The 26,135-nt window shown below is 43.8% G+C and overlaps 1 protein-coding gene and 1 long non-coding RNA gene across 2 annotated transcripts in view; both read left to right on the top strand.

Moving 5' to 3' along the window:
• The window catches only part of LOC140723045 (uncharacterized), a 283,480-nt gene that overhangs the window by 125,404 nt on the left and 131,941 nt on the right, over positions 1-26,135 (top strand). The window lies entirely within an intron of this gene.
• LOC140723069 (uncharacterized) lies at positions 16,138-17,733 on the top strand. The gene is made up of 4 exons (XR_012097795.1): positions 16,138-16,251; positions 16,407-16,577; positions 16,733-16,900; positions 17,043-17,733. It is a non-coding gene; the product is annotated as an uncharacterized lncRNA (long non-coding RNA).

Raw genomic sequence — 26,135 nt, 5'->3', positions numbered from 1 at the left:
GTACAGAGATGTCAGGGGTAAGTTTTTTTTTACACAGAGAGTGGTGCATGTGTGGGATGGGCTGCCAGTGGCTTTGGGGGAGGCAGAAGCGATAGGGTCTCTTAAGAAACTCCTGGATGACTACATGGAGCTTAGAAAAATAGAGTGTTATAGGTAAAGCCTAGGTAGTTCTAAGGTAGGAACGTGTTCGGCACAGCTTTGTGGGCCGAAGGGCCTGTATTGTGCTGTATGTTTACTATGTTTCTATTCGTTAGACATGACCTGCCACACATGAAGCCATGCTGACTATTCCCAATCACTCCACGTCTATCTAAGTACCAATATATTCCATCCCTTGGAATACCTTCCAGTAAATTTCCCACGAATGGTGTCAGGCTCATCAACCTATAATTCCCTGGGTTATTTTTAGATCCTTTCTGAAACAGCAGAACAACTTTTTTAGGTTATGAGGACACTCAGTCCTCGTTTATTGTCATTTAGAAATGCATGCATATATTAAGAAATGATACAATGTTCCTCCAGAGTGATATCACAAAAGAAACAGACAAAACAAAGACTCACACTGACAAAACCACATAATTATAACATATAGCTACAGCAGTGCAAAGCAATACCATGATTTGATAAAAGCAGACCATGGGCACCGTTAAAAAAAAGTCTCAAGTCCCGATCGATTCCAATAGTCCCGATATCAGGCAGCAGAAAGGGAGAAACTCTCCCTGCCATAAACCTCCAGGCACCAACAACTGATGCACTGGAAGCACCTGACCACAGCAGACTCTGAGTCCGTCCGAAAACATCGAGCCGTCGACCAGCCCTTCCGATACAGCCTCCCAAGCGCCACCCTCTGTCGAGTGCCTCCGATCTCATCCCGGCCGCTGAAACAAGCAAAGCCGAGGTCTCGGAGGCCTTCTCCTCCGGAGATTCCGGACCGCACAGTAGCAGCGGCAGCGAAGCGGGCATTTCAGAAGTTTCTCCAGATGTTCCTCCGCGCTCTCACGTCTATCTCCATCAAATCAGAATTGTGCACGGTAACCTACTTAACAAATAACAGATATCGTTCACCGGAGAGACCACGCGCGCTGCGTCGCGCCACCATCTTCTCCTCCCTCCAACTTTGATTATCCTCTAATCCTTTGCTTCTTCCACTATCTCTAAGGATGATTTTATTATCTCTGCCCAGGCCGTGGCAATGTGTACACTTGCCTCCCACAAGCAACACCTAGTCAGGCCTTCAGGATTCACCTCAAAATAGCAGACACCTTATCTATAATGTGTATAGATCTTATGAAGTTGATGCAGTTTGGCCTCACTTCAAAATACTTTGTCCGTCTCCTGAGTATATATAAATGCAAAGAATGCATTTAAAATCTCCCCCATCTCCTTTGGTTCCATGCATGAATTACCATTCTGGTATTCCAAAGGACCAATTTTGACCCCTGCAATCCTTTTGCTCTTAACATGTATGAGGAATCCCTTGATATTTGGAATCACCTTGTCTGCTCAAGGAACCTAGTGCCTTATTTTGGCCCTCCTGATATCCTGATTAAGTGCAATCTTGTATTTTTTCTTGCTGACATAACTGTATTTCTATGTTGTATTGACTGTTGTACATACTACTTATTATGACAACAAACACCAGAAAATCTGCAGATGCTGGAAATTCAAGCAACACACACAAAATGCTGGTGGAACGCAGCAGGCCAGGCAGCATCTATAGGGAGAAGTACAGTCAACGTTCGGGTCCAGACCCTTCGGCAGGACTAAGAGTCTCGACCCGAAACATCGACAGCGCTTCTCCCTATAGATGCTGCCTGTCCTGCTGCGTTCCACCAGCATTTGGTGTGTGTTGCTACTTATTATCAATTACTTCAAACTACACATTGCACATTTAGATGGATACGTAACGCAAAGATTTTTACTCCTCTAGTATATTAAGAATGTAAGTAGTAAAGTCAATTCATTCGATTCATGTCATGGATGCCACACAAAACATGACTGTAAGGGCAGGACAGGGGCTGCATGTCTCTCGTTTAAGTGAATCCTTTCATTACTTTGAAGATGTGAGTTAGGAGTGCGATGGTGCCGCCGGCATTTGCCTCGGCATGTTACCCCTGCAACAGCTGAAGCTGAGCATCACACGGGGTGGATGTTTCTGGCATCAAGTTAATGAATATTATGTATCCTTTTGCTCCGTCAGGAACTGCCTGCAGTTTGTGCAGAAGTTCAGCAGCACTGATTGCATCTCCCAAACCTGCAAATCCATCAAACCATAGCTAGGCAGTGGAAATGTTGCTCACTGCCACCTGGCGCATCCACTTCAAGTCTCAGCTCACCCTGACTTTGGGAAATCTCACCGTTCCTTCATCAGCACCGGGAATTCATCCTGGAGATCCCCGCTCATGGCTGCGTGATTTATCTTCATCAGCAGTTATAAACTGTTACTCCTCAACGGACAAATAGGGATGAAGAGTCAACAGTGGGTTTGTAATGGCAGTTATTTAACATGCATTTTCAGATATGATTCCCACCCGTATCTGTTCCAGGCCATGCTGAATGCCTGTTAATCTGAATGTGGCTGTTCTGATTACCTGCATTGCAGCTTCTGAGAATTCAATTTTCTCCCGATGTGTCTGAGATTCGGTCCCAAAATCCATTTTATTTTTGCTCCCTCAGTCCCCCCTCTCTTTTGCTTTTGTTGTTACATGCTGGTTTACTCTGCGTTGTTTCCGCATAATTGTGTTAATGCAGACCCTATCAGGAACGTCCCTGGAAATTTTTTCTTTGGATGAAAAATAACATTCATAGAAGTCTTTGCTGCACTAATCCTCAAACCTATGGCTAAATATGTGGTGTAGGTTTTATTTCAGCAGTTGTTGTGCCAGAAGAAACATCTAACATGTCAGACATAAATTCTTAAATTTATTCAATTATTATTAAAGCAACAGGAGCTTACAGGATCATGTAAAAACTATTTCTGACTTTCTATCTGCTCCACAATAAATTCATTGTTCTCCTTTTATAGAAAGTCACTGAGCTGACAGAGAAGGGAAACCGGGCAGAGAGTTCCAGACTCTTCCTCAGTTTGGTGATGGGCAAAGGCTCCCGGGCCCGGAGGGCGATGTGGGAATCCTTTGTGGCATGGAGGACTGAGTTACCGAAGTTGGACAGAATACTGAGGGAAATACAGGAACGAGGTATGTTAAAACCACGCACTGAACACAAAGGCACATTGAAATAAACAGTTTAAATTATTTTAGTTCTGTTTTCACGGACGTTTTTCTTTGAATTAAACAGACCCTGATCCAGAGGAATACATTAACATCGCCCGAGGGTCATCTGAATTACCCACTCAACTGATAGGTGAGTGATGACATTCCCAGTCATGGGTCACTTCTTTATACGTTATCTGTCTTTCTTAATCATTCAAAATAATGCAAGGGCAAGTGAAGCGATCATTCCTCAGGCCATCATTGCTGTGAGTGGGTCAGAGTGTGATGTAGTTTTGGCTCGTCAGGCTTGGGCTATGGGAAGTATCTGGTAAGATTCCATTTTTGTTCTTAATTCTTCATTCCTTATCTGATAGGGCATAGGAGTGGAGTGTGGAGTGAGAGTACCTCCAGGGGCAGTCTTTTGTACTGTGCTGAAATGTGCGAGTTCTTGGAGACCTCCAGTCTCCTGGACAACCACAACAGCAGCAGGTGCACCCAGCTACAGCACTGGAGTAGCAGCTCGAGGACCTTTTGCTCATACGGGAGAATGAGGAGGTGATAGATAGGAGCTGCAGGGAGGGGGCAAGAGACAGGGAGCTGGGTGACTGTCAGGAGAAGGAAAAGAAATGCACAACCAGTGCAGAGTATACTTGTGGCCGTTTCCCTCTATAATAAGTATACCACTTTAGATACTGTTGAAGAGAATGTCTAACCAGGGGAGAGCTGCAGTCACAGGGTTTCTGGGACTGAGTCTGGTGTTGTGACTTAGAAGAGATAAGAGATGAATTGGACGTCAGTGGTGATAGGAAATTCCATAGTCGGAGGATAAGCGACGAGGTTCTGTGGGCACGATAGAGATACACAGATGGTATGTTGCTTCCCAGGTGTCAGTGTCATGGATGTCCCAGAATGGATCCATGGCATTCTAAAGCAGCCAGAGGTCTTGAAACAAATTGGCACAAATGACACAAGTAGGAAATGTGGTTAGGTCCTGAAGAGAGATTTTATGGAGTTACGTAGAAAATTGAAAATCGGGACATCTAGGTTAGTTATCTCAGAGTAAGAGTACAATGAATTGAAAGGTAAATTTCAAAGGAACTCACGCAAGGGGCAGGGGATTGTCTTGCTGCTTGATCCTAATCCAACTCACATACTTCCACTTCTTCATTGGGCAGAAGATACATAAACCTGAAAGTATCAAGGACAACTTTAATTCTGCATTTCTAAGACTATTAAAAGGTCACATTCTATGTTAAGATGAGCTCTTATTTACAACACATATAATAATATCAAAGTAAAAAGTAAGTTTATTATCACCACTTATATGTCACCATATGCGACCCAGAGATTCATTTTGTTCCTGGCCTACTCAATAAGTACAATAACCATAATAGGGCCAGTGAAGGACTGTATCGAACAGGTTGGACAACCAGTCTGCAAGTTACAAAAGACTGTAAATACAGAAGAAATACATAATAATAAATATATAAGCAGATTCATAGGATGTGGGAACAATCCTATGGGGCAAGTTTAGTTTCCGCTCTGTTTGAAGAATTATTTGTTGAGGGATAATAACTGTTCCTGAACCTCTTGGCATGAGTCCTGAAGAGGTTCAGTGTTTTAAATGTAATGTAAAGCAAAGTCTCAGTTCTTTTCTTCATAAATGTGATATGATGCTTTGTTGAAGAAGAGCTGAGAGGTTCTTGCAACGTCAGCACCACTAATCCTTCAGCAGCACTTGTAAAAGAACTGACCATCTGATCAATTGATTCATGCATCTGTTATTTAAATTACACTTCTTGCAGAGTGTTGGATTCCATCGGATTGTATTGTCCGTGTTGTTGATGGGTTTTCTTTCCCTGATTTGCAATTGATGCAAATTGATTCAGGAGCAGCTTCTTCTTCTAAGTTAGCCTTCTGAGCAGTCCATGAACATGACCTTGCTAATCCTGCTTTGCGGTATATAGTTCTTTCATTTCTTATTGTCAATTATACTAGTTTTTATGTCCTGCGCTCTACTGTGCCAAAAAGCAACACATTTCATAACGTTTCTTAGATATAATAAGGCGTATTCTGCGAGTTGTAAGCCACTGACATAAAACAACAGAGCAAATTACCTATTCTGGAGTTTTATTCACATGATTTATGAAGGAAGACTGATTTTATACTTGTTGGAGTTTAGACATTTAAGATTAGATTTCAGTGAAACATAAGATCCTCAGACATTTTATTATGGTGCATCTGAGGGGAGTGGGGAGGAGGTCCCCTCCTGTGGGGTTATCCAGAAGAAACATCTGCTCTTTAATATTAAAAAAGTCCATATTTGAAAGAGGTAAGATAATAATAATTACTTTTGAATAATAAGATAAAATGGATCTTTTGCCTAAAGGAGAAATCACAAATAACCCATCAAAATAGCCTCCTATTGTTTTACAAACTAAATATGAAATTGTAACATCATGCATCTCACTAATAATCACCGCTCATTTAGGTAACCACAGTATACTTGCGAAGAGCAGAAAGTGTGCAGTAAGGGTATGAAAAGCTGTAAGGAACAACTGAGAATAGCCAATTCAAGCCAACAGGAAAAGCAAAAAGTCATTCACTTTGTTACATTGACTATCAAAAACATTCGATTCTGTCCCACACTCGTTGTTAATAGAAGTTCATAATGTACACAAATACACCCAACACTTGCGAAATTCGCACAATATATGATGAAGCATTGGCGTGCTCTAATCGCTCTGTCTATTCTCAATCAAAAAAGAACAACCACCAATAAATAAAAGGAGATATTTCTCAGTGTGACTCTTTAAATCCACGGTGGTTTTGCCTGGTTTTAAATTTTCTCACTAATTTACTGAATTGTATAAAGATAGGGTAACAAATTAGCAAAATGAAACATACAGACAAACAAATTATACCTTGGCATACCTTCTATACATGGATACATGGATGAATTAAAATTATACTCTCCATCCATAAAAGGTAAAACAATTAATTCAAATAGTAGAGCTATTTTGAAAAGATAGAAACATCACCTTTGGTCTTGATAAGTGCAGAACATACAACAGATTTTGTAGTACCATTAAGAAGGCCACTCATACAAGCAGCCCTGATGGAAATAAATCAAATATTCTCATGTTAGATTTCCAGAGCTGGAATCCACAACTAAACACTTAAATAATGCAGCAAGCAACATCATGTTAAGGCAGTTAAAATCTCTATTGCTACACTATTGCTACTCAAAGCTGATAAATATCGGATGGTGGTCTCCAGACGCTAGAGCGTTTCCCCTTTACGGAAAGCAGAAAGCAGAAACTGGGCTGGATTCTTACTTGCATATGCTATTTTGCTGACAGATATACAGTTTCTGGAAAATATAATCGAAGTTTGCAGAGGATGATTGTTGTGTTCTTCTGCTTTCGGGAGACCTGGATATCCCCGTCACTCTAGATGCAGTTTTACAGATCGCTGACATCACATTTACTATCAAGATGGGACTGATGAATATTTCAAAGGCAGAGGAGTAGGAGCATGCTTCATTATCCACTGCTGGTGGTGTACAAACATGGCAGTTCTATTCCAGTCCTGCTCTCTGAACCTGGAAGATCTTGGGAACAACTATACTCCACTTTATCTCTCATGGGAGTTTTCAGCCATCATCTTGGTGGCGGGGTATAGCCCACCACAGGCCCGAGTCCAACAGTCTCTATTGAGCGGGGCGACAGGCATCAATAAACAGCACACCCTGATGTTTTCCCCGTCGTCTTGGGGAATTTTAACCGAGCTAGCGTGAAACAGTCTCTAAATAGTTATTAACAACATATCACTTGTGGAACCAGAGGAGTAACACATAGGACCACTGTAATGCAACAATCATCTCACTGTGCCATCCTACACCTGTAATTTGGAAAGTCTGATCTATGGATAGATATTGAAGACCACAGCAACAGTAGAGGGGACCAATAAGGTTTAGATACAGGAGACACAGGAGCACTTACAAAACAACTTTGAGTTCATAGACTGGACTGTTCAACATTTTTATTCAAAACTGAATGAATACTCCCCAGTTATTACTGACTCTAAAAACCTGTGTGGATGTGTCTATGCCTACCAGAATATATTATACATAGCTGAATCAAAATCCGTACATGAACCAAGAGATTTGTAAATGTCTGGGGAAGGACAATATCGGTGCATTAAAGTCTGGTGATCCAGGACTGCGCAAGAAGGCCAGGTATGACGTACGGAGGATTATCTCAAGAGCAAAATAACCATTCTGATTGAGGTTGGAGGCGTAATTGGATGCACGTCAAATCTGGCAGTGCTTGCAGGCCATTACTTCCAACAAAGCGCAAACACAATGAATTGCGGAGATGTTTCGCTCCCAGTGGGGATTAACAGCTTTTATGCGCACATTGAAAAGGAGAATACAACTACTGCAATGAGAGTCTCTGCAGCATCCACTGACCCTGGGATCTCTGACTCGGAAGCCGATTTCGGAAGGTCTTTCAATACGTTAAGTGCTTGCAAGGGAGCAGCCCCGATGCCGTACCTGGTAGGGCTCTGAAATTCTGTGTCAACTAACTGTCGTGTGTATTCAATGGTATTTTCAACTTCTCATTGCTCCGATTGTAAGTTCCCACCTGCTTTAATAGGGAGAAGTCATACCAATTCCCAAGAAGAACAGGGTGAGATGCCTTAATGACTATTGTCCAGCAGCACTCAGTTCCACAATGAAGGACTTTGAGAGGTTGACTATGGCTTGAATCAACCCCTGCCTCAGCTAGGACATAGACCCAATGTAATTTGCATATCACCACTATTTGTCTACAGCGGATGCGATTTCATTGGCTCTTTCCGCGGCCATGGATCACCTGGAGGATAATAATACTTACGTCAGACTTAACACGATCGTTTGAACAGGTATGATCAAAAAGCTCCAGAACCTGGGCTGCCGAACCTATCACTGCAAATGAATCGTTAAGTTCCTCACCAGCAGACCACTGTCTGTGCGGAATGGAAATAATATCTCCACTTGGCTGATAATCAAGACTGGCGCAACTTAATGATGAGTGCTTATCCCACTGTTCTTTTCTCTCTGCATCCATAATTGTGTGGCTAGACACAGCTCTAGTGCTATCTCTAACGTTGCTGAAGACACAACAATTATTGTCAGAGTTTCAGATGGTGATGGAAGTGCGCAGAGGAGCGAAATATTTCAGCTTGTTGAGTGGTGTTGTAGCAAAAATCTTGAGCACAATGTCAGTAGGACAAGGGAATTGATATTGGACTTCACAAAGATTAAGATGAGGGGGCACACACCTGTCCTCAAAAAGGTGTCAAGATCTCTGAGCATCCTACCTGATCCCAACATTGTCTACCTTCAGATCGTTCATCTTCCAAAGAACCTTCTCTCTAGTAATGGTAACTTCAGATACTCATGACCCGTCAATACCTGGAACTTCCACCATACTGCTGATGTCTTCCACATGAAGATTGATGCAAAATACTTTTTCAGATCGTTCACCATTTGCTTGTTCCACATTAGTACATCTTCAGCCTCATTTTCCAGCGGTCCAATATCCATTCTTTCTTCTCTTTTATGCATCTGAAGAAACTTCTGGAATCGACTTTTTATATAATTGTCTAGCTTACTGTCATATTCCATCTTTAACTTCATGATTTTTAGTTGATATTTATTGATATTTAAAAGCTTCCTCTAATTTCCCACTGTTTTTTGTAACGTTATGCTCACTCTCTTTGGGATTGACTTCTTTTGTTAGCCACGGTTGTGTCTTCTTGTTTTTGGAACACTTCTTCCTCCATGGGACGGATATATCATGTGCCTTCTGAATTGCTTCCAGAAATTCCAGCCATTGCTGCTCTGCCGTCATTCCTGCCAGTGTTATTTTCCAATCAATTCTGCACACCTCCTATCTCATGCCTCTATAATTTCCTTTACTCCACTGTAATATTGCACTTCTCCTTCTCAAATTTCAGGGTGAATGCCATCATATTATAGTCACTTACCCCGATAGGGTTTTTTACCTAATGCTCTCTAATCAATTCCAGTCTATTGCACAATATGCAATCCAAAATAGCTGATCCACTAGTGGTCTCAACCACAGGCATTCAAGAGATCCCCCCTCTTGGAATCCCACAACATCCTGACTACCAATCCTACCTGCAAATTGAAATCCCCCATGACAATTGTAACATTGTCCTTTTGGCATGCATTTTCTATCTCCCGTTGTAACTTGTCGATCACATCCTTTTACTGTTTGGGGGTCCGTATATAACTACCATCAGGGTCTTTTTACATCTTCAAAGCCTGATGCTCCAAAGAGGCACATCCATCAGTTAGGAACCGCATCACTCATGCCATGCCCAATTCTTATTGCTACAGTTGGGGAGGAGGTACTGGAGCTTGAGGACATTCACACAATGAACCACTTTTTCCCCTGTGCCATCAGCAGAATACAATGCAACCGATGGATGAATATGAAATATATAAGTATTGTCGATATCAACAAACAATGAAAATATCTCATTCTGCAATAAAGGGAAATGTTTAATTGGAATTTACTTCAATGCTTAAGAAAATCTGCGATGCAATCGTCAAAATGCAGCAAAGTGATAAACGCTTTCGCTATACCTATATTAATATTCTTTTGGCGCAATATGTTGGCCTGTTACCGATCTGGAAAACTTACAAAGAAAAAAAAGAGGGACTGAATGAAAAGTTTTAGGAACACATTATGTGCACTCGAATGCACTGATGTTAAGCAATAGCCTATAACTTTCCTTTGGACTTGGAGGAAATTTGATGCGGCAGGGCTGAGGCCGAGAGCCAGGAGAATCCCGAAGTCCGATTGACTTGTGCACCAGGCCGAGTTGGAAATGTTGGGTACAGTTTCCCGGAGTATTGAAGCGACAGAACCAGATTTTTTGGAAGGCACTGGGGGCCGGGTTGAAATTGAAAAGTCGGGTACAGGACGATACCGGAGTCTACGCCCCCAGACCATATCAAAGTGAGTGAAGTGGTGCTTGGATGATGATTTAAGCTCTTGGCCAGACTGATAAATGTTAAGAGTATCAGGGTCTGAGGCGAAAGAGAGGGGCGGTTCAACACTGAGGAGTCCAGTAGAACAGAGGGATCTAGGAATACAGATACAAAATTCCCTAAAAGTGGTGTCACAGCTAGACAAGAGTAGTAAAGAGAGCTTTTGGTACATTGCCCTTTATAAATCAAAGTATTGAGTATAAGAGTTGGAATGTAATGGTGAGGTTGTATAAGACATTGGTGAGACCGAAATTGGAGTATTGTGTGCAGTGTTGATCACCTAATTACAGGAAGGATATTAATAAGGTTGAAAAAGTGCAGAGAAGGTTTACCAGGATGTTGCCGGGACTTGAGAAACTGAGCTACAGAGAATAGTTGACTAGTTTAGGAATTTATTCCCTGGAGCATAGGAGAATGAGGGTAAATTTGATAGAGGTGTATAAAATTATGATGGGTATAGATGAGTGAATGCAAGCAGGCTTTTTCCACTGAGGCTAGGGGAGGAAAAATAAACAGAGGACATGGGTTAAGGGTGAAGGAGGAAAAGTTTAAAGGGAACATTGGGGAAGGTGCTTCTTCACGCAGAGAGTGGTGGGAGTGTGGAATGAGCTGCCAGATGAAGTGGTAAATGCGGGCTCACTTTTAACATTTAAGAAAAACTTGGACAGATACATGGATGAGACGTATATGGAGGAATATAGTCCAGGTTCAGGTCAGTGGGACTAGGCAGAAAAATGGTTTGGCACAGCCAAGAATGGCCAAAAGGCCTGTTTGGTGCTGTAATGTTCTATGGTTCTATGGTTCTAAAAAGATAACGAATGGAAGAGCATGTCCTTCCATGGAAGATATCGCCACGATTTGAGCAGACTAGATTTTGACAGGAACGGTTGGCTCTTAATTGAAGGTTTCATCCCAGAAACAGAAGGATTTCTTATGGCAACATGGGAACAGTTGGTTAGCACGAAAACATCTAAAATACAAAAACAAAAGACCAACAAATTGAAGATGATAAATTCAGACAAAGACAAGAGATACAATCCAACACATTACAAGATCCTGCAGCATTGATTAATTACAGTGGAAAGCATCATTCATCAAAATATTGCTTCACAGTGCACATTCTTAAAAGACACAGTACCTTACTATAAATACAAACCTGATTCAGTTTTAGAATCAAAGTCCTGCAAATTACACTATGGCTGATCCATCATTACAGAGAGGACAATGTATCCAGGATAAAAAGGCAAGAAGAACTTACTTACTGAATCGACATAACCATTCCAAACACACGTGACATACAGAAATCAATTGCTGAAAAACACCAGAAATCTGCTGAATTAGCAAAATAAACTGAAAGACTGTGCAGCACGCTGTCCCAATAGTAATATCTGCAACTGGTATCATCCCAAAGTCAATACATAATAACATTAAACAATTAGTTCTACAAAGAAATATTTAAGTAAATCCACAGAAAGCAACAATGTTAAACACCACTAGAGTAGTCCGGAATTTCCTATCAATTGAGAGATGAGTGTGTTTGGCTTGCCTGCGCCTCAGGAAAAACCAGTTTGAGCTTAGAAAAAATAAATCATAACCTATTAATAAAGCAATCCTTACCCTGACGATGTAGTTCATAGTGCATTACCATGGGATAAAGTGCAAACTAGGAAATAAAAGACAAAATGAAGGTTCAATATAAAGGCTTTGCATTGGTGTTTAAAAGTGACAGCTTCAGTCTGCATCCTTTACACATTAGTAGCAAATATCCGAGTCTATGCAGTTTATATATATATATATATGTGTTTGTCTGTACCTCATACATTTGCACAGTACAGTAGTTTTAGGTGAGGATCTCTGCAGTTTAGGAGCGTAGTTCAATTAAAATCTGACCTGCCAATGACCCTTTGGCCTTGTACCTTATTGTCTGCCTGCTCTGCATTTTCTCAGCAACTGAAACACTGTTTCCCTGAGCTATTCTGTTCTCTTTTTCCTTGTACGGCCTCATTGCACCGATATGATGAAATGATGTATTTGCATCTCATGCAGAAAGGTTGTCTATTGTACCTCGGTGCATGTGCCAATAATATGGCAATTTACCGATTTATTGTTGTCAACAATACAGCGCCTCACAGAGTGATCGTCACCAGTTGCCAACACTTCACTAAGCTCTCTGACAAATACGACGTCCATCACTGAGACGCTTCTGGTCTCTCCCATTCATGGAGATTCATCTCCACTTTTCCACCCCTCCTCCATCACTGAAATTGAAAACTACCAGCCTTCTTTCTTCTCATTACGTTGGGTTATCATTACGAAACATCACTGTGACTCTCTCCACAGAGGCTGCCCGACCGGAGTATTTCCCGCATATTCTGCTCCTGTTTTGATGCAAGAGCAGTGGACACTTACCAAAATGCACAGTGTCCTGCTCTCCATATTTCCACAGCAGATGAACATTTACATCGTCTGATAATGATGCAAACAATGCGTTAAATAGTGTGAAATGTTGTGTTGGATGTGCAGTCAGGATTGCAATAGGATATCAGGGGAATGTTCGCCTTCACATGTAACTAGTATCACAATATCAGTATTGTATCTTTTCTAAGACATACATCGCTGTTAGTTCCGATGTCTGTTAACAGCATTTTACTTTATGTCCTAATATCCATGGATGCATTGAATTAATTCATGTAATCTCAAACGCTGAATCTTGAAATGCAGTTATAATATTCTTTGTCAGTTGAGCTACTGAACTTTTTGACTCTGTTCTCTGTTCCCATGAAAGACGTTCAACAGATACACAAGGAGACTCTGCGGGCACAGACTGAAACACTGAGAGTGAACACGATCCTGATGAGGGAGAAGGTGAAGGTTTTCCAGCTGGTTGATCGATACGCTGAGCTCACGGTCATTTCTACTGTTCAACATCGGAGTCTGGTGGAACATGAGCTACTGGCAAGAGGCAGAGTCCACGAGGAGTGGAGACAGAAGCATCTCAGTGGAGAGCTGGAAAAAATCGGCATAGATCACTTGTTCCAGAGCACCTTTTCCCAGACTAAATCCAAATCTGGGAGTTCTGCAGCATTGGTCGGAATCCCTGGGATTGGGAAAACAACAATGGTGCAAAAGATTGTTTATGACTGGGCCGCAGGGAAAATATATCAGCAATTCCAGTTTGTCTTCAGTTTCAGATTCCGGGATTTAAACACCATTAATTGTCGAATAAACTTGAGGGAACTGATTCTGGATCAGTATCCTTACTTTGGGAACATCCTGAGAGAGGTCTGGAAGAACCCAGAGGGATTGCTGTTTATATTCGATGGTTTGGATGAATTTAAGCACACAACTCATTTTGCTGACAATCGAAGAGACACAGAATGCGACCACCAGTGCTCAGATCCCGAGTGGTGGTGTGAAGTGTCTGACATTGTGTACAGTTTAATCCAGGGTAAGCTGCTCCCAGGGTGTTCAGTGCTGGTGACCAGCCGAACCACTGCATTACCCTTACTGGAAAAGGCAGAGATTAGTGTCTGGGCTGAAATCCTGGGATTGGTTGATGAAAAACGGAAGGAATATTTCATCAGACATTTTGAAGATCAGACGGTGGCAGCAGCTGTTTTCAAATATGTGAAGGAGAACGAGATCCTGTACACCATGAGCTACAACCCCTCCTACTGCTGGATCCTCGCTCTGGCACTGGGCCCCTTCTTCACACAAAGAGTCAGGGACCCACAGCGAGTTCCCAAGACCATCACCCAACTGTACTCCTACTATATTTACAACATCCTGAAAAACCACGGCTGTGAGATTGAGAACCCCCGTGATGTGTTACTCAGGGTTGGTCAGATGGCCTTCAGAGGAGTGTATGACAAGATGATTGTGTTTACAGATGGAGATTTGATCAAGAACAATCTTCAGCCTTCCCAGTTCATGTCCGGGTACTTGATGGAGCTATTGGAAGGAGGGGATGCTCCCCCGTGTGTGGTGTACACATTCCCACACCTCACTATCCAAGAGTTTGTAGCTGCAGTCGCACAATTCCTGAATCCACATCCCGGGGATATCCTGAAATTCCTCACTGAAGCCCAGAACATGACAGATGGGCGATTTGAGGTATTTCTCCGTTTTGTTGCTGGTCTCTCCTCCCCAATGACAGCTCGGGGCCTGGAGGAGTTTCTGGGTCCATTTCCTCATGAAACAACCTGCCAGGTGATTGACTGGGTGAAGGAGGAGGTTAAACGCCAGAGTGGAAACACGAGGAGTGAAGCTGGTAAAAAGAGCCTCCTGAACACATTGCACTACCTGTTTGAGTCTCAGAATCGCTGGCTGGCTCAGGCCGCACTGGGATCTGTGAAAACACTTTCATTCAGTGAAATGACACTGACTCCGATTGACTGCGCAGTCCTGTCTCATGTCATCGGAATCTGTGATACAATAAAACACCTTGACGTGGAGAACTGTCACATTCAGTGTGAAGGAATCCAGCGGCTGGGACCCGGGCTGCACAAGTGCCAGGAGTTGAGGTAACTTGATTTGTATCTCTGAACTATGAAACTGTTCCATTGTGCTGTTTCAATGTAAAACGATTTGGGTAAAACTGTAGGATATCAGGTAATAAAAGATTGTGTTAAATGTCCAGGGTATAGGTCAGTAATTCCCAAGGACCGGAGGGTTCTGTGGTTCCTTGTGAAGGGATGTTGGAGACTTCATCAGATCAGTGGACAATGGCCATTGGTTTAATGGTAGTAAATCACAGGAATGGCCGTGTTTCTCACTGCCTGTGACACGTCCATTGACAATATTCCTTCTCACTGTTACTGATACCCAGACCGACACTGACTGCAGCAGTGGGTCTGAGATTCACTCCCCCTTCCCGGTGAGGGCCAAGAGACCGTCAGCAGACTGTCCCAGTGAGAAGGAAAGAAATATCATTGTGAAATTGTCCTCCCCTGCCCTTCCCCATGTGTGACTATCACCAACACTCACTACTAGATATTCAGACTCCATGGGCTCATCTCCCCTTCCAAATTTGGGTCTCAGTTCAGACACACCCCTCCCGTGCAATATTTTACTGGATCAACCTATCATGTTGGACTCTTCCCCATTCTCCTTCCTCCTGTTGGATCTCTCTTCCCCATCCCCTTCCACCTGCATGTTCTGTCTTCCTATCCCTTTTCCTCAGGTGGTGCCTCTTCCACATCTCCTATCGGAATTATAATTTGTGAATTTATAATTCACAAATCCTCCTCACTGTGGGTATATCTCCCACATTTCTGCCCTGACCCTACCAATGCTCTCAAGTCAGTAACACTTCTTTTCACCGTCTGGGAGTGAGACAGAATGTGTGGAGTTTACAGGGTCACACCGACAGACTAAATTACTGACATTCGGTGAATACCCTGGAGCTGGTCAGTGAGGGACATTGACAGTGATGGGAACTCCAATCAGTGATTTACTGAAGATTTTAATGTTTCCTGAAATATCCGAGTGAGAGATGTTTTCTCAGACTCATGGTTTTTGAATCACTTTTTTCATCAATTTGTCTGTTTGGCTTTAGACTTGGGGCAAATAAACTGGGAGATTCTGGAGTGAAACTGGTGTCTGCAGCTCTGAGGAACCCAGAGTGTAAAATACAGCAACTGTGGTAAGTACCAGGCTGTCGGAGATTGTGTTTACCGTCACTGGGTGTCTGACACTGAACATTAATGTGATCAGTAATTGTGTTACTGAAAAACACTGGGGATTTGTACTGTCTCCGGTCTCTCTGTGTCCTTCACCCTCACTCTCTCTCATCTCCAGGCTGAACCATGTTGGTCTCACAGATTCTGGTGCCGTGGATCTCGTCTCGACTCTCAAAACAAACCGATTACTGACGGAGCTGAACCTGAGTGAAAATGAACTGCGTGATTCAGGAGTGAAACTGGTGTCTGCGGCTCTGAGGAACCTGGAGTGTAAAATACAGACACTGGAGTAAGTACCAGACTGTTGGAGATTTTATTTACGGTCACTGGGTGTCTGACACTGAACATTAATGTGATCAATAATTGTGTTACTGATAAGCACTAGGGGTTTGTACCGTCTCCTGTGTCTCTGTGTTATTCACTGTTTGCCTCCCTCATCTCCAGGTTGAGGGATGTCGGTCTCACAGATTCTGGTGCTGAGGATCTCGCCTCCGCTCTCAGTACAAACCCATCACTGACGGAGCTGGACCTGAGTGATAATAAACTGGGAGATTCAGGAGTGAAACTGGTGTCTGCGGCTCTGGGGAACCCGGAGTGTAAAATACAGAAACTGGAGTAAGTACCAGACTGAGGGAGATTGTGTTTACGGTCACCGGGTGTCTGACCCTGAACATTAATGGGATCAGTGATTGTGTTACTGATAAACACTGGGGATTTGTATCGACCCTGTCTCTCTGTCTTTCAATCCCACTCTCTCTCGTTATCTGCAGGCTGAGGAAGGTTGGCCTCACAGATTCTGGTGCCGAGCATCTTGTCTCCGCACTCAGTACAAACCCATCACTGACGGAGCTGAACCTGGGAATTAACTCCCTCACAGACCGATCTGCACCGGCTCTCTGTCGCCTCATATTGACCCTCCCAAATCTGGAGTGGATCCGGTGAGTGTTTGTGTTAACGTTCAATGTGATAAAATATCAGGGGTATTGGTCTGTGAGCATGTTGAAACATTATCCCCGTCCCCTGTTACTGACACTGATGTGTAAACTGTTTATTTCATCTCTGTTCTTCAATGTGTTTCAGACTGGTGGGGAATCGGTTCAGTGAGACCGGGGAGAAGGAACTAAGATCGGTGCAGGATCACAGACCTGGACTGATAGTGATCCTTTGAACATCTGAATGCGTGAACATCCCCACACTTATGGTGACATTTTCACCAATTCCCCAAGCTCCTCTTTAATGCCCGCACTCCAGGTTTGATTCCTAATGATTCTAACGGAACGGGCTCTAGTCTCGCGCTTTGTGACTTTTGAAGCTGTCCTGCAGTGACGTATTTCCTCCTCTTGTCCAATGCCGCTGATTCTGACGCATGACCAAGTTCAAGATCTCACACAAGTTAGGCTCTGCAGAATTGCACAGTCAGGAAGAGCCCAGTGGCCGGGTTCATTCTAGGACACGAGTATCCCGGGGTGGGATTATCCGGGGAGAGAATCCTTTTGTTTACTTTGCTGAGGACAGTACTTTCGGCTGTCTGGCAGATACAATGATGTTAAATTGACAAATACTTCGGCAGTGACCCTGGATCTACAGGGATCTCTGAAGTGTGATTTTATAATCATCGGTTCCCCGATGCAGAGTGACGGTGAAAAACGGGACTGATGATTCAACATGTCGTTCGGTGTCGCCGGTCAGTTAATTTTGTGTGACTGTGAGTGAGTCGGGAGCAGCTTATTTATTCCCGCACGTTACAAGCTCACACATTGTACATTTGTCATGATGAAATCAATAAACAGCTGTAACTTCCTGTCTTGTCGGACTTTAGAGGAGAAACAGCCCCCCAGCACCCGGTGAACTGAAATAATGGGTCTGAGATCCTCACACTGGTACAGCAGCGTCTCAGCTGAGGGATGTCAGTCTGGTGGCGTCTGGTCTTCAGGACCTCTTCACTCCTCATCCCCCAGTCAGTCTGACACACCACTTCCTCATACCCCAGAATCACGCACTCCCCTGACCCCCGCCTTCCTGCGTGCTCTCCTTGCCCCCGCAGACAAATACGACAAAAGATATTGGAAGCTCATACACTGTATGATATCTGACCTGCATCGACAAAGGTTGCGAACAAGACAGGGATGGGGAATCGAACAGAAGCAATCAACACGGAGTGAAGCTCCCTCTACACCGCCCATCTCATACTCCCGGTGTCTGACACTGACTTAAGCTCCCCACGAAGGATCCCATTACACACTCCCAGGTCACACACATAGTGAAGCTCCCTCCACGCCGTCCCAATACACACTCTCCGTGTCAGGCTCAGAGTGAAGTTCCCTCTGCATCTCCCCATCACGCACTCCCATTGTCAGACACTGACTGAAGCTTCTCCTGCATATTCCCATGACACACTCTGAGGATCAGTCACAGTTTTAATCTTCATCCTCCCCATCTATTCACACAGTCCCAGTGTCAGAAATAGAGTGTACCTCTGTCCACATCATCCCATCATACATTTCCGGGTCAGACGCAGAGTGGTTCATAAAACACAGTCCAATCACACATTCCCAGGGTCAAACACAGAGTGGACCTCTCACAACGGTATACCATCACACACTTCCGGGGTTAGGCAAAGGATTAAGCTACCCCCAACCTTTCAGAACGCACACTCCCAGTGTCAGACATAGTGTTAAGCTCCCAAAACACTGTCCCAACAAATAGTCCTGGAGTCAAGCACTGAGTGAAGATCCCTCCGCATCGTCCCATCATACACTCTGGGGCTCAGATACAGAGAGAATTCCCTCTACCCTGTCCCATCGCACACTCCCAGAGTCGGACTTTGAGAAAATCTCCCTCCAGACAGACCCATCATAAAATTCCTGTGTCAGACACAGAGAGTGGCAGCCTCCATGACATAGGAAGGGAAAACAAAGAGGTCCTGAAAAGAAAATTTTTAAATCCAAGTCGAAAGCTGAGAAGCAGGACCTCCCAGTTGGTAATTTCTGGATTGGTGTCTATGCCATGGACTTGTGCAGAACTCTGTGAATGTTAATTTGCATGTGGAGTCAGTGGCGAGGAAGGTTCTAGAATGCAAGAGCAGGGATGCAATGTTGAGGCTTCACAAGGCACCTGAGAGGTCTCACCTTGAGGATTGTGTACAGTTTTCGGCTCCTCATCTTAGTAGAGATAAGCTTGTGTTGGAGAAGTTCAAGAGGAGGTTCATTAAGATAATTCCAGGAATGAAAGGTTTATCATACCAGGAACTTTTGATTGCTCTGGGTCTGCACTCGCTGGAATTTAGAACGAAGAGGAGGATCTCGTTGAAACCATTCGAATGGTGAAAGGCTGAGGCAGAGTAGATGTGGAAAGGATGTTCTCCATGTTGCAAGAGTCAAGGACAAGACGACGCACCCTCAGGTTAGAGAGGCGTCCCTTCAAAACAGAGATGTGAAACCAAAGGGCGGTGACATTGTGGAATTGCATATGTAACCCCCTGGGTCGCCTCAGGCTCGCACAGCTCGTTCTCGTCTAGGGGGAGCAGCCTTCGGCCCCGCCAAACTGGGTAATCAGCTGGTGTGGATGCTGTGTGATGTCCCCGCCTCGCCATAAACAGACAGTACACCATATGCGATTAAATGAGTACAATTTATAAAGGTTACTATAACTAAGTGATTAATAACGATACAGTATATATGAAGGAAAATCAATAAAGAAAAGGCGCCAAACTTATCAAAGTCCAAACCACTTCGTGCACAACCGTTGGAGCTCAATTACTGAAGTCTTCTGGCCACCATTCGATCCCCTCCGAACTCCTCGACTCGCAGCTCAGGACCACCCGAAGTGGTCAACCAAACACATCTATCGTCGTCTCCTCTCCTCAGGGTACCTCGTGACCTCGGACCCCCCCCCCCTTGGGGTCCGTTCCTCGCCCAGTATACAGCATCGCGTCCTCTCTCTCTCACCCCCTCGCGCCGATCTGCCCAAAAGCCTGTCAACAATAGCTTACAGACTCAGAAGAAAAAACAACATTAATCCCAATTGGTTTACAAAGGAATACTATTCTCGTTATCAGTAAATTTTAACCCAAACAAGCTTCTAGCACTCTCTCGCAACAAAGAAGTATTCCTACTTTTAACAAAACAAAGAAGCCATTTTGATTACATACACAGTAACAAAGAAAAAGAAGAAATCCCCTTTACAATTATACTGCTGTGGAGGCCAGATCGTTGGGTGTTTTTAAGGCAAGGATTTATTGGTTCTTAATTGGAGATGGCATCAAAGGTTACAGGGAGAAGGCCGCGCAATGGGGTTGAGGAGGAGGAAAAAATGATGTGCGACGATTGCAAGGCTGATCCTTCTCGATGGGCCAAATGGCCTAATTCTGCTACTATGTCTTAAGTTCTTATGGTCCGTGGAAACGGAGAGAAGGTTAGACTGATCCATGGAGCAATCGCTGGTGGTGGGGTGGGGGGGGGGGGATCCCCGACACTGCTGGGGTTGGCTGTACTGTTGAGCTCGAGGATTCTCTGGTCCTGATGTCAAACAGGTGAAAGCGCGGTAATGCGACGTTGGGCTGTGAGGGGGAGCTCCTCGATGGAGAGTGGGGAGTCGTTGTATGGTCTCAATTTCCCTCGGTAGATTTCTTTAACGATTTATGGAATAACCCAAACCCAAACCACATGCAAAATATAATACAATTTATATTTTACTGTGATTCACTCTGTTCCAGCAGCCTCTCTTCACAAACGGAGAGCATATTCTGATTGCACAGCCCCCTGTTAGTACCCGAAGTAATTCCTCTGTCCCGTCATATCTTCACAGACCGTCGGTCCCCAAATTAATTCAATTGCCTCGTGTTCTCCCTACAGCCCCATATCAGTTACCAAACTAATCCCACTACCCTGCTCATTTCCCCTGTCCGTGTCAGACCTTAAACTAATCACACTGTCGCAGTCTCTCGCAACAGCCGGGGTCGGTGCCCGAGCTAATCACACTGTCTCACTCTCTCCCCACAGCCCGTGTCAGTCCCCGAACTAATCACACTGTCCCACTCTCTCCCCACAGTCCTGTGTCAGTCAGAAATAGAAATATAGTGAGCAGCAACTCTCTGAATGCGCCATTCTAAAGATGCTGTGCAGGATATGGTTCAGCTGCAACAGATCAGATGCCCCCGAGCCCACATCTCATTCTTCCGATGCTATGTGGGATACAGTCTCTTTGGAAGTGGAAAGCAGGAATTCAGAGTGTTGCGGGCTCAGTCTCTACACTCCGGCTGGAGGACAATTATGAAATGGAATGGCGGTGGATTGGTGATCTTCCGACAAATTAGAGCAATGCGCGGTGAGCAGTCGATCGCTCCTGTAAACAACACCATTTCCATTATTAGAGGTGAAATAGCTGAAGGGATTGTTTGTAGCCGTGACAAAGTGGAGTCAAATGATACAAAACACAATTTAACATTTACTGACTTATGTTAAAACAGACCTACGTGTCGAAAATAGACTGGACCGTCATTTAAATAAGCTGCCACGTTGTTATAAGGTCGAAGTGTCTGCACTGATAGAGAATCGGGCCTAGAAAAGCGGAGACCAGCATGACTTCAGAAAGCCGAACGAGGTGAAATTATGAAACAGTGACGATATTGGCACCAACTTAATTGACAAAAGAAGAAAACACGGCGATCGAGATATGGAAAATGGAAATAAAACCATTAGATGCCTGAATCCTCCATTCCGGAAACACGTTTCAGCCGAAGGTTGCATCTGTGTTCAGTAACAGTGCGGATACCGCAGCAGAGTAACGACGGCACCATACATAAAGTGACCAGCTCCGGCATCTTACCGGGGACACCAACCGCTACAAGTGTGGGATAGAAACTGGCCGCGATGTAGTAAATCGTCGAATATCCCATATTCCGTCAGAAGCAGCGTTCAGTTGTACGGAGCGTTTCAGCTGCTCAGATGGACTGGTGATCGGTTTAGCAGACTTTTATTGAGGTGAGAGCAATTCCACTGAGGCAATTAGCGTGGGATTCACGTCAGGGCCATTAGTGACAACCAACTGCAGAAACACTTAAGTTAAACTATTTTTACTCGCTGTTCCCGTGTAATGAATTTCTCTCCTCAAGGGATATTGCAATCTATTTACTGTAAAACAAAATATGATGTGAATTTTCCATGAAACCTGAATTCACCTATTAAATAGAATATTTTTATATCATTGTTGCTTTAAAACAGGCATTCATCCTGGAGTCGATTTATTTTGTAACGTTTGTCGGAGCACATTCGCTTCTGAAATTGAGGGAAGGAGATCGTTCTGGCGGGTGAAATGGAGAACACTTCTTTATTAAAGGGAAACATTCGTTCATTCTTTTCTTTTGTTTGTTCCAGTCATTCCGGGCGGTGCGAGTGATGGAATAAACAATGACAGCTGGCATGTATTAGAATAACTCTGCACTTATATTCCTCCACAAACAATTTAAAAGATCCATAGCGATAGTCCAGAGACCTGTGATCAAAAAGGGAGCGTGTCTTCGGGAAATCAGCGAGGGCTGTGGATAGTCTGAAGAACAATGTTTTCCAGCGCACACATGGGCCGTTTTGCAGGAACCTGACCTCTGCCAGTGAATGACTTGACCACCTCATACCCGTGACGTGAGATGCAGTCTATTTAACTTTAAAGGTACTCTCAAATCTGCCACAATTCTACCACCATTTCTCCATCCATTCTCAGTTTGAACAAATATAGTAAGTAAAATCTATGCACAATCTGCAGGTTCTCTGTTGTATTATTTGCCACGAAGTTGGGTTATTTTTCTCCTGATTTACTTTCAGATATATTGCCTTTCGAGCGTCACTATGAGTATGTGCAGAACAGCGGATGTGTTCAAGCTCACCTGTCAATCACACTTCCTTCTGCTCCTGCAGTGCACCGCTCCGTGCCGATTGTGGTTCTCGTACCGATGAGCGGACCTCGGCTTATTGGAGAAAGTCTCATCACTCTTGTTTCCATTGTGGAACTCGTACTAATGTGCGACCCTCTGTTGACTCGAGAAAGGATCACCTCTGCCTTCAAATCCATCCTTCCAAAGTGAATCACTTCGTACCTTTCCGGTTTGAACTCCGTCTGTAACTGCTCAGCACTGCTCTGCGTCCTGTCACTGTCCTGTTGGTAATCTGTGACAACCTTCTATACTCTCCATTACTGCACCAACCTTCAAATCTCTGAAAATACAATAAACCACCCTTCCACCTCCTCATACAAATCATTCATAAAAGCACAATAATCCGGAGGTTTCAGAACAGATCTCTGCAGCACTCCACTGTTCATGGACATCCGGGGAGAATTTTTTCCATCCACAACTATCCTTTGCTTTCTGCAAGTTAACACACGGTCCTTCGACGGAGCATATCCTGAAACTGCTTTTCCTGCCGATTTTTCTGGGTTCTCACTGGGCACAAATCAAACAATTCTTGTAATAATGTACATCTCCGCTCAGATTTGGACACCAACACAGATTCTTCAACTGTTCCATAGATCTATCTGATCCTTGATGCCCACAAATGTCACGGTGTCATGCATCATCTGGTTTCTTTCACAATTCCGCTCCTCAAATTTACCACTCTCAAGTGTAATCCAAATCCATGCCTGTATCCATCGATATTTCCCATAAATATCAGAATCCTCTCCTGTTTGTACCTTTTCTAACTCCTGATCCTGTTGCTGTGTCATGACTAAGTCTATGTGTGTACAGATTGCTGGTTTTTCTGTCATTCCTACTTCTATATCTGGATTCCATTTCACCACCCAACTTGATTCTAGTTTGGCTAACTCACCAGCACTCCTGCCCCCTTCCACGGATGTCTTTAAGTGATCCTCCATCTTTTTAATCCATCAGTGGTTTCTCTTGCCTTCTCAAATATTTACTTCAACAAGGGAGCCGATGACAAAGGTTTGCCTTCTATTGGGATACAACGTCTAGATTCCAATAACGGTAAATATTCAGTCAAAGCAGATGAGCATCCAGTGAATGAAGGGAGACGGGTCATGTACAGTCATCAGAGTTTAGTCTCATTCGGTATCGTGTTCAGTGCAGAAGTAGTGAGTCACAGGGCTTGTTCCTGTTCTCTGCTGTTCCATGAACTCAACATGTCCAGGTGATGTGTTCACATTATAATGTCAATCCATTCACCATCTGCTGTCCATTCACCCCCATTCATCTTCGTCTTCTGCACTGACGGGTGTAATATAGGACACGATGTCTTGCAACACCGGAACAAGCTCTCCCGCCAGCCCTGTCCCTGACGAGCGGGACGTTCCTGGCTGTGTAGTGACGTAGCACTGACAGCAATTTCTCAGAGTTCATCAGGCAACCGCGTGCAGCAATGTGGAACTTTAAATGAATCCAAATGTCAAACTTGAGCTTCCCTCGCAATCCGACTCACAAACTCTCTCAGTGCTGCACAGTACAACGCAGTTACAATTTTCTCAATCAAAAATTCATGGCATATTGCAGACGAGTCCGAAACTGTCATAAGAAAATCGAAATGATTCTTATATTATTTATGAGTGGGAATCAGCAAACGTAAGAGTGCAGAGATACACGGTGAAGGAGCAATTTAGAATTGCTGAGGGGAATGTATTCATATAAATGATGTTGCTACATGAAACAGGCTGTCTTGGTGTGTTTTATTTCGATCGATTTATGAAATTAATTACGCACTTATTTATTTAAATTAATTAATATATTTATTTTGTTTATTTTCATTCAACCTTTCAGAAGTTGTGTTGCCAAAACATAGAGGTTTACGGATCAGATGCTGCTCAGTTGGCGCTGTGCGGTTTAGCAACGTATAGCATGCAGAATGGTCTGTTTGCCATATGACCCTTTGGCGCTGACTGTGTTGCCCAGTACAACCGTCATTATTCATCAGTGCACTGTCTCTCTCACAATTTTAACATCATCCAATTGTAGAAGGCTCTTGTTCTAAGAATAGCTCAGTGAATACAGATTCTAATTTAAGAGGATTCACTGGATTGGTGGAACAGCGGGAAAGGAGGAGAAAAAAAACCCAGCGGCTCACACTGATTCAGATATTCACAGGTACGGGAGTGAGAAAACAGCAGTAACGCTGGAGCAGACAGATACTGCATGAAACCCACACTCTCACACTGTAACAGAGACTGACAGATACAGAATGAAACCCACACACTCACACTGTAGCAGAGACTGACAGATACAGAATGAAACCCACACTCTCACACTGTAACAGAGACTGACAGATACAGCATGAAACCCACACTCTCACACTGTAACAGAGACTGACAGATACAGCATGAAACCCACACTCTCACACTGTAACAGAGACTGACAGATACAGAACGAAACCCACACTCTCACACTGTAACAGAGACTGACAGATACAGCATGAAACCCACACTCTCACACTGTAACAGAGACTGACAGATACAGAATGAAACCCACACTCTCACACTGTAACAGAAACTGACAGATACAGAATGAAACCCACACTCTCACACTGTAACAGAGACTGACAGATACAGCATGAAACCCACACTCTCATACTGTAACAGAGACTGACAGATACAGAATGAAACCCACACTCTCACACTGTAACAGAGACAGAGAGATACAGAATGAAACCCACACTCTCACACTGTAACAGAGACTGACAGATACAGAATGAAACCCTCACTCTCACACTGTAGCCGAGACTGACAGATAGAGAATGAAACCCACACTCTCACACTGTAACAGAGACTGACAGACACAGAATGAAACCCACACTCTCACACTGTAGCCGAGACTGACAGATATAGAATGAAACCCACACTCTCACACTGTAGCAGAGACTGACAGATACAGAATGAAACCCACACACTCACACTGTAGCAGAGACTGACAGATACAGAATGAAACCCACACTCTCACACTGTAACAGAGACTGACAGATACAGCATGAAACCCACACTCTCACACTGTAACAGAGACTGACAGATACAGCATGAAACCCACACTCTCACACTGTAACAGAGACTGACAGATACAGAACGAAACCCACACTCTCACACTGTAACAGAGACTGACAGATACAGAATGAAACCCACACTCTCACACTGTAACAGAAACTGACAGATACAGAATGAATCCCACACTCTCACACTGTA

The sequence above is a fragment of the Hemitrygon akajei genome, unplaced genomic scaffold, assembly GCF_048418815.1.
Source record: "Hemitrygon akajei unplaced genomic scaffold, sHemAka1.3 Scf000099, whole genome shotgun sequence".
Classification (NCBI taxonomy): domain Eukaryota; kingdom Metazoa; phylum Chordata; class Chondrichthyes; order Myliobatiformes; family Dasyatidae; genus Hemitrygon; species Hemitrygon akajei.
This window is presented reverse-complemented; position numbering and strand designations above follow the sequence as displayed.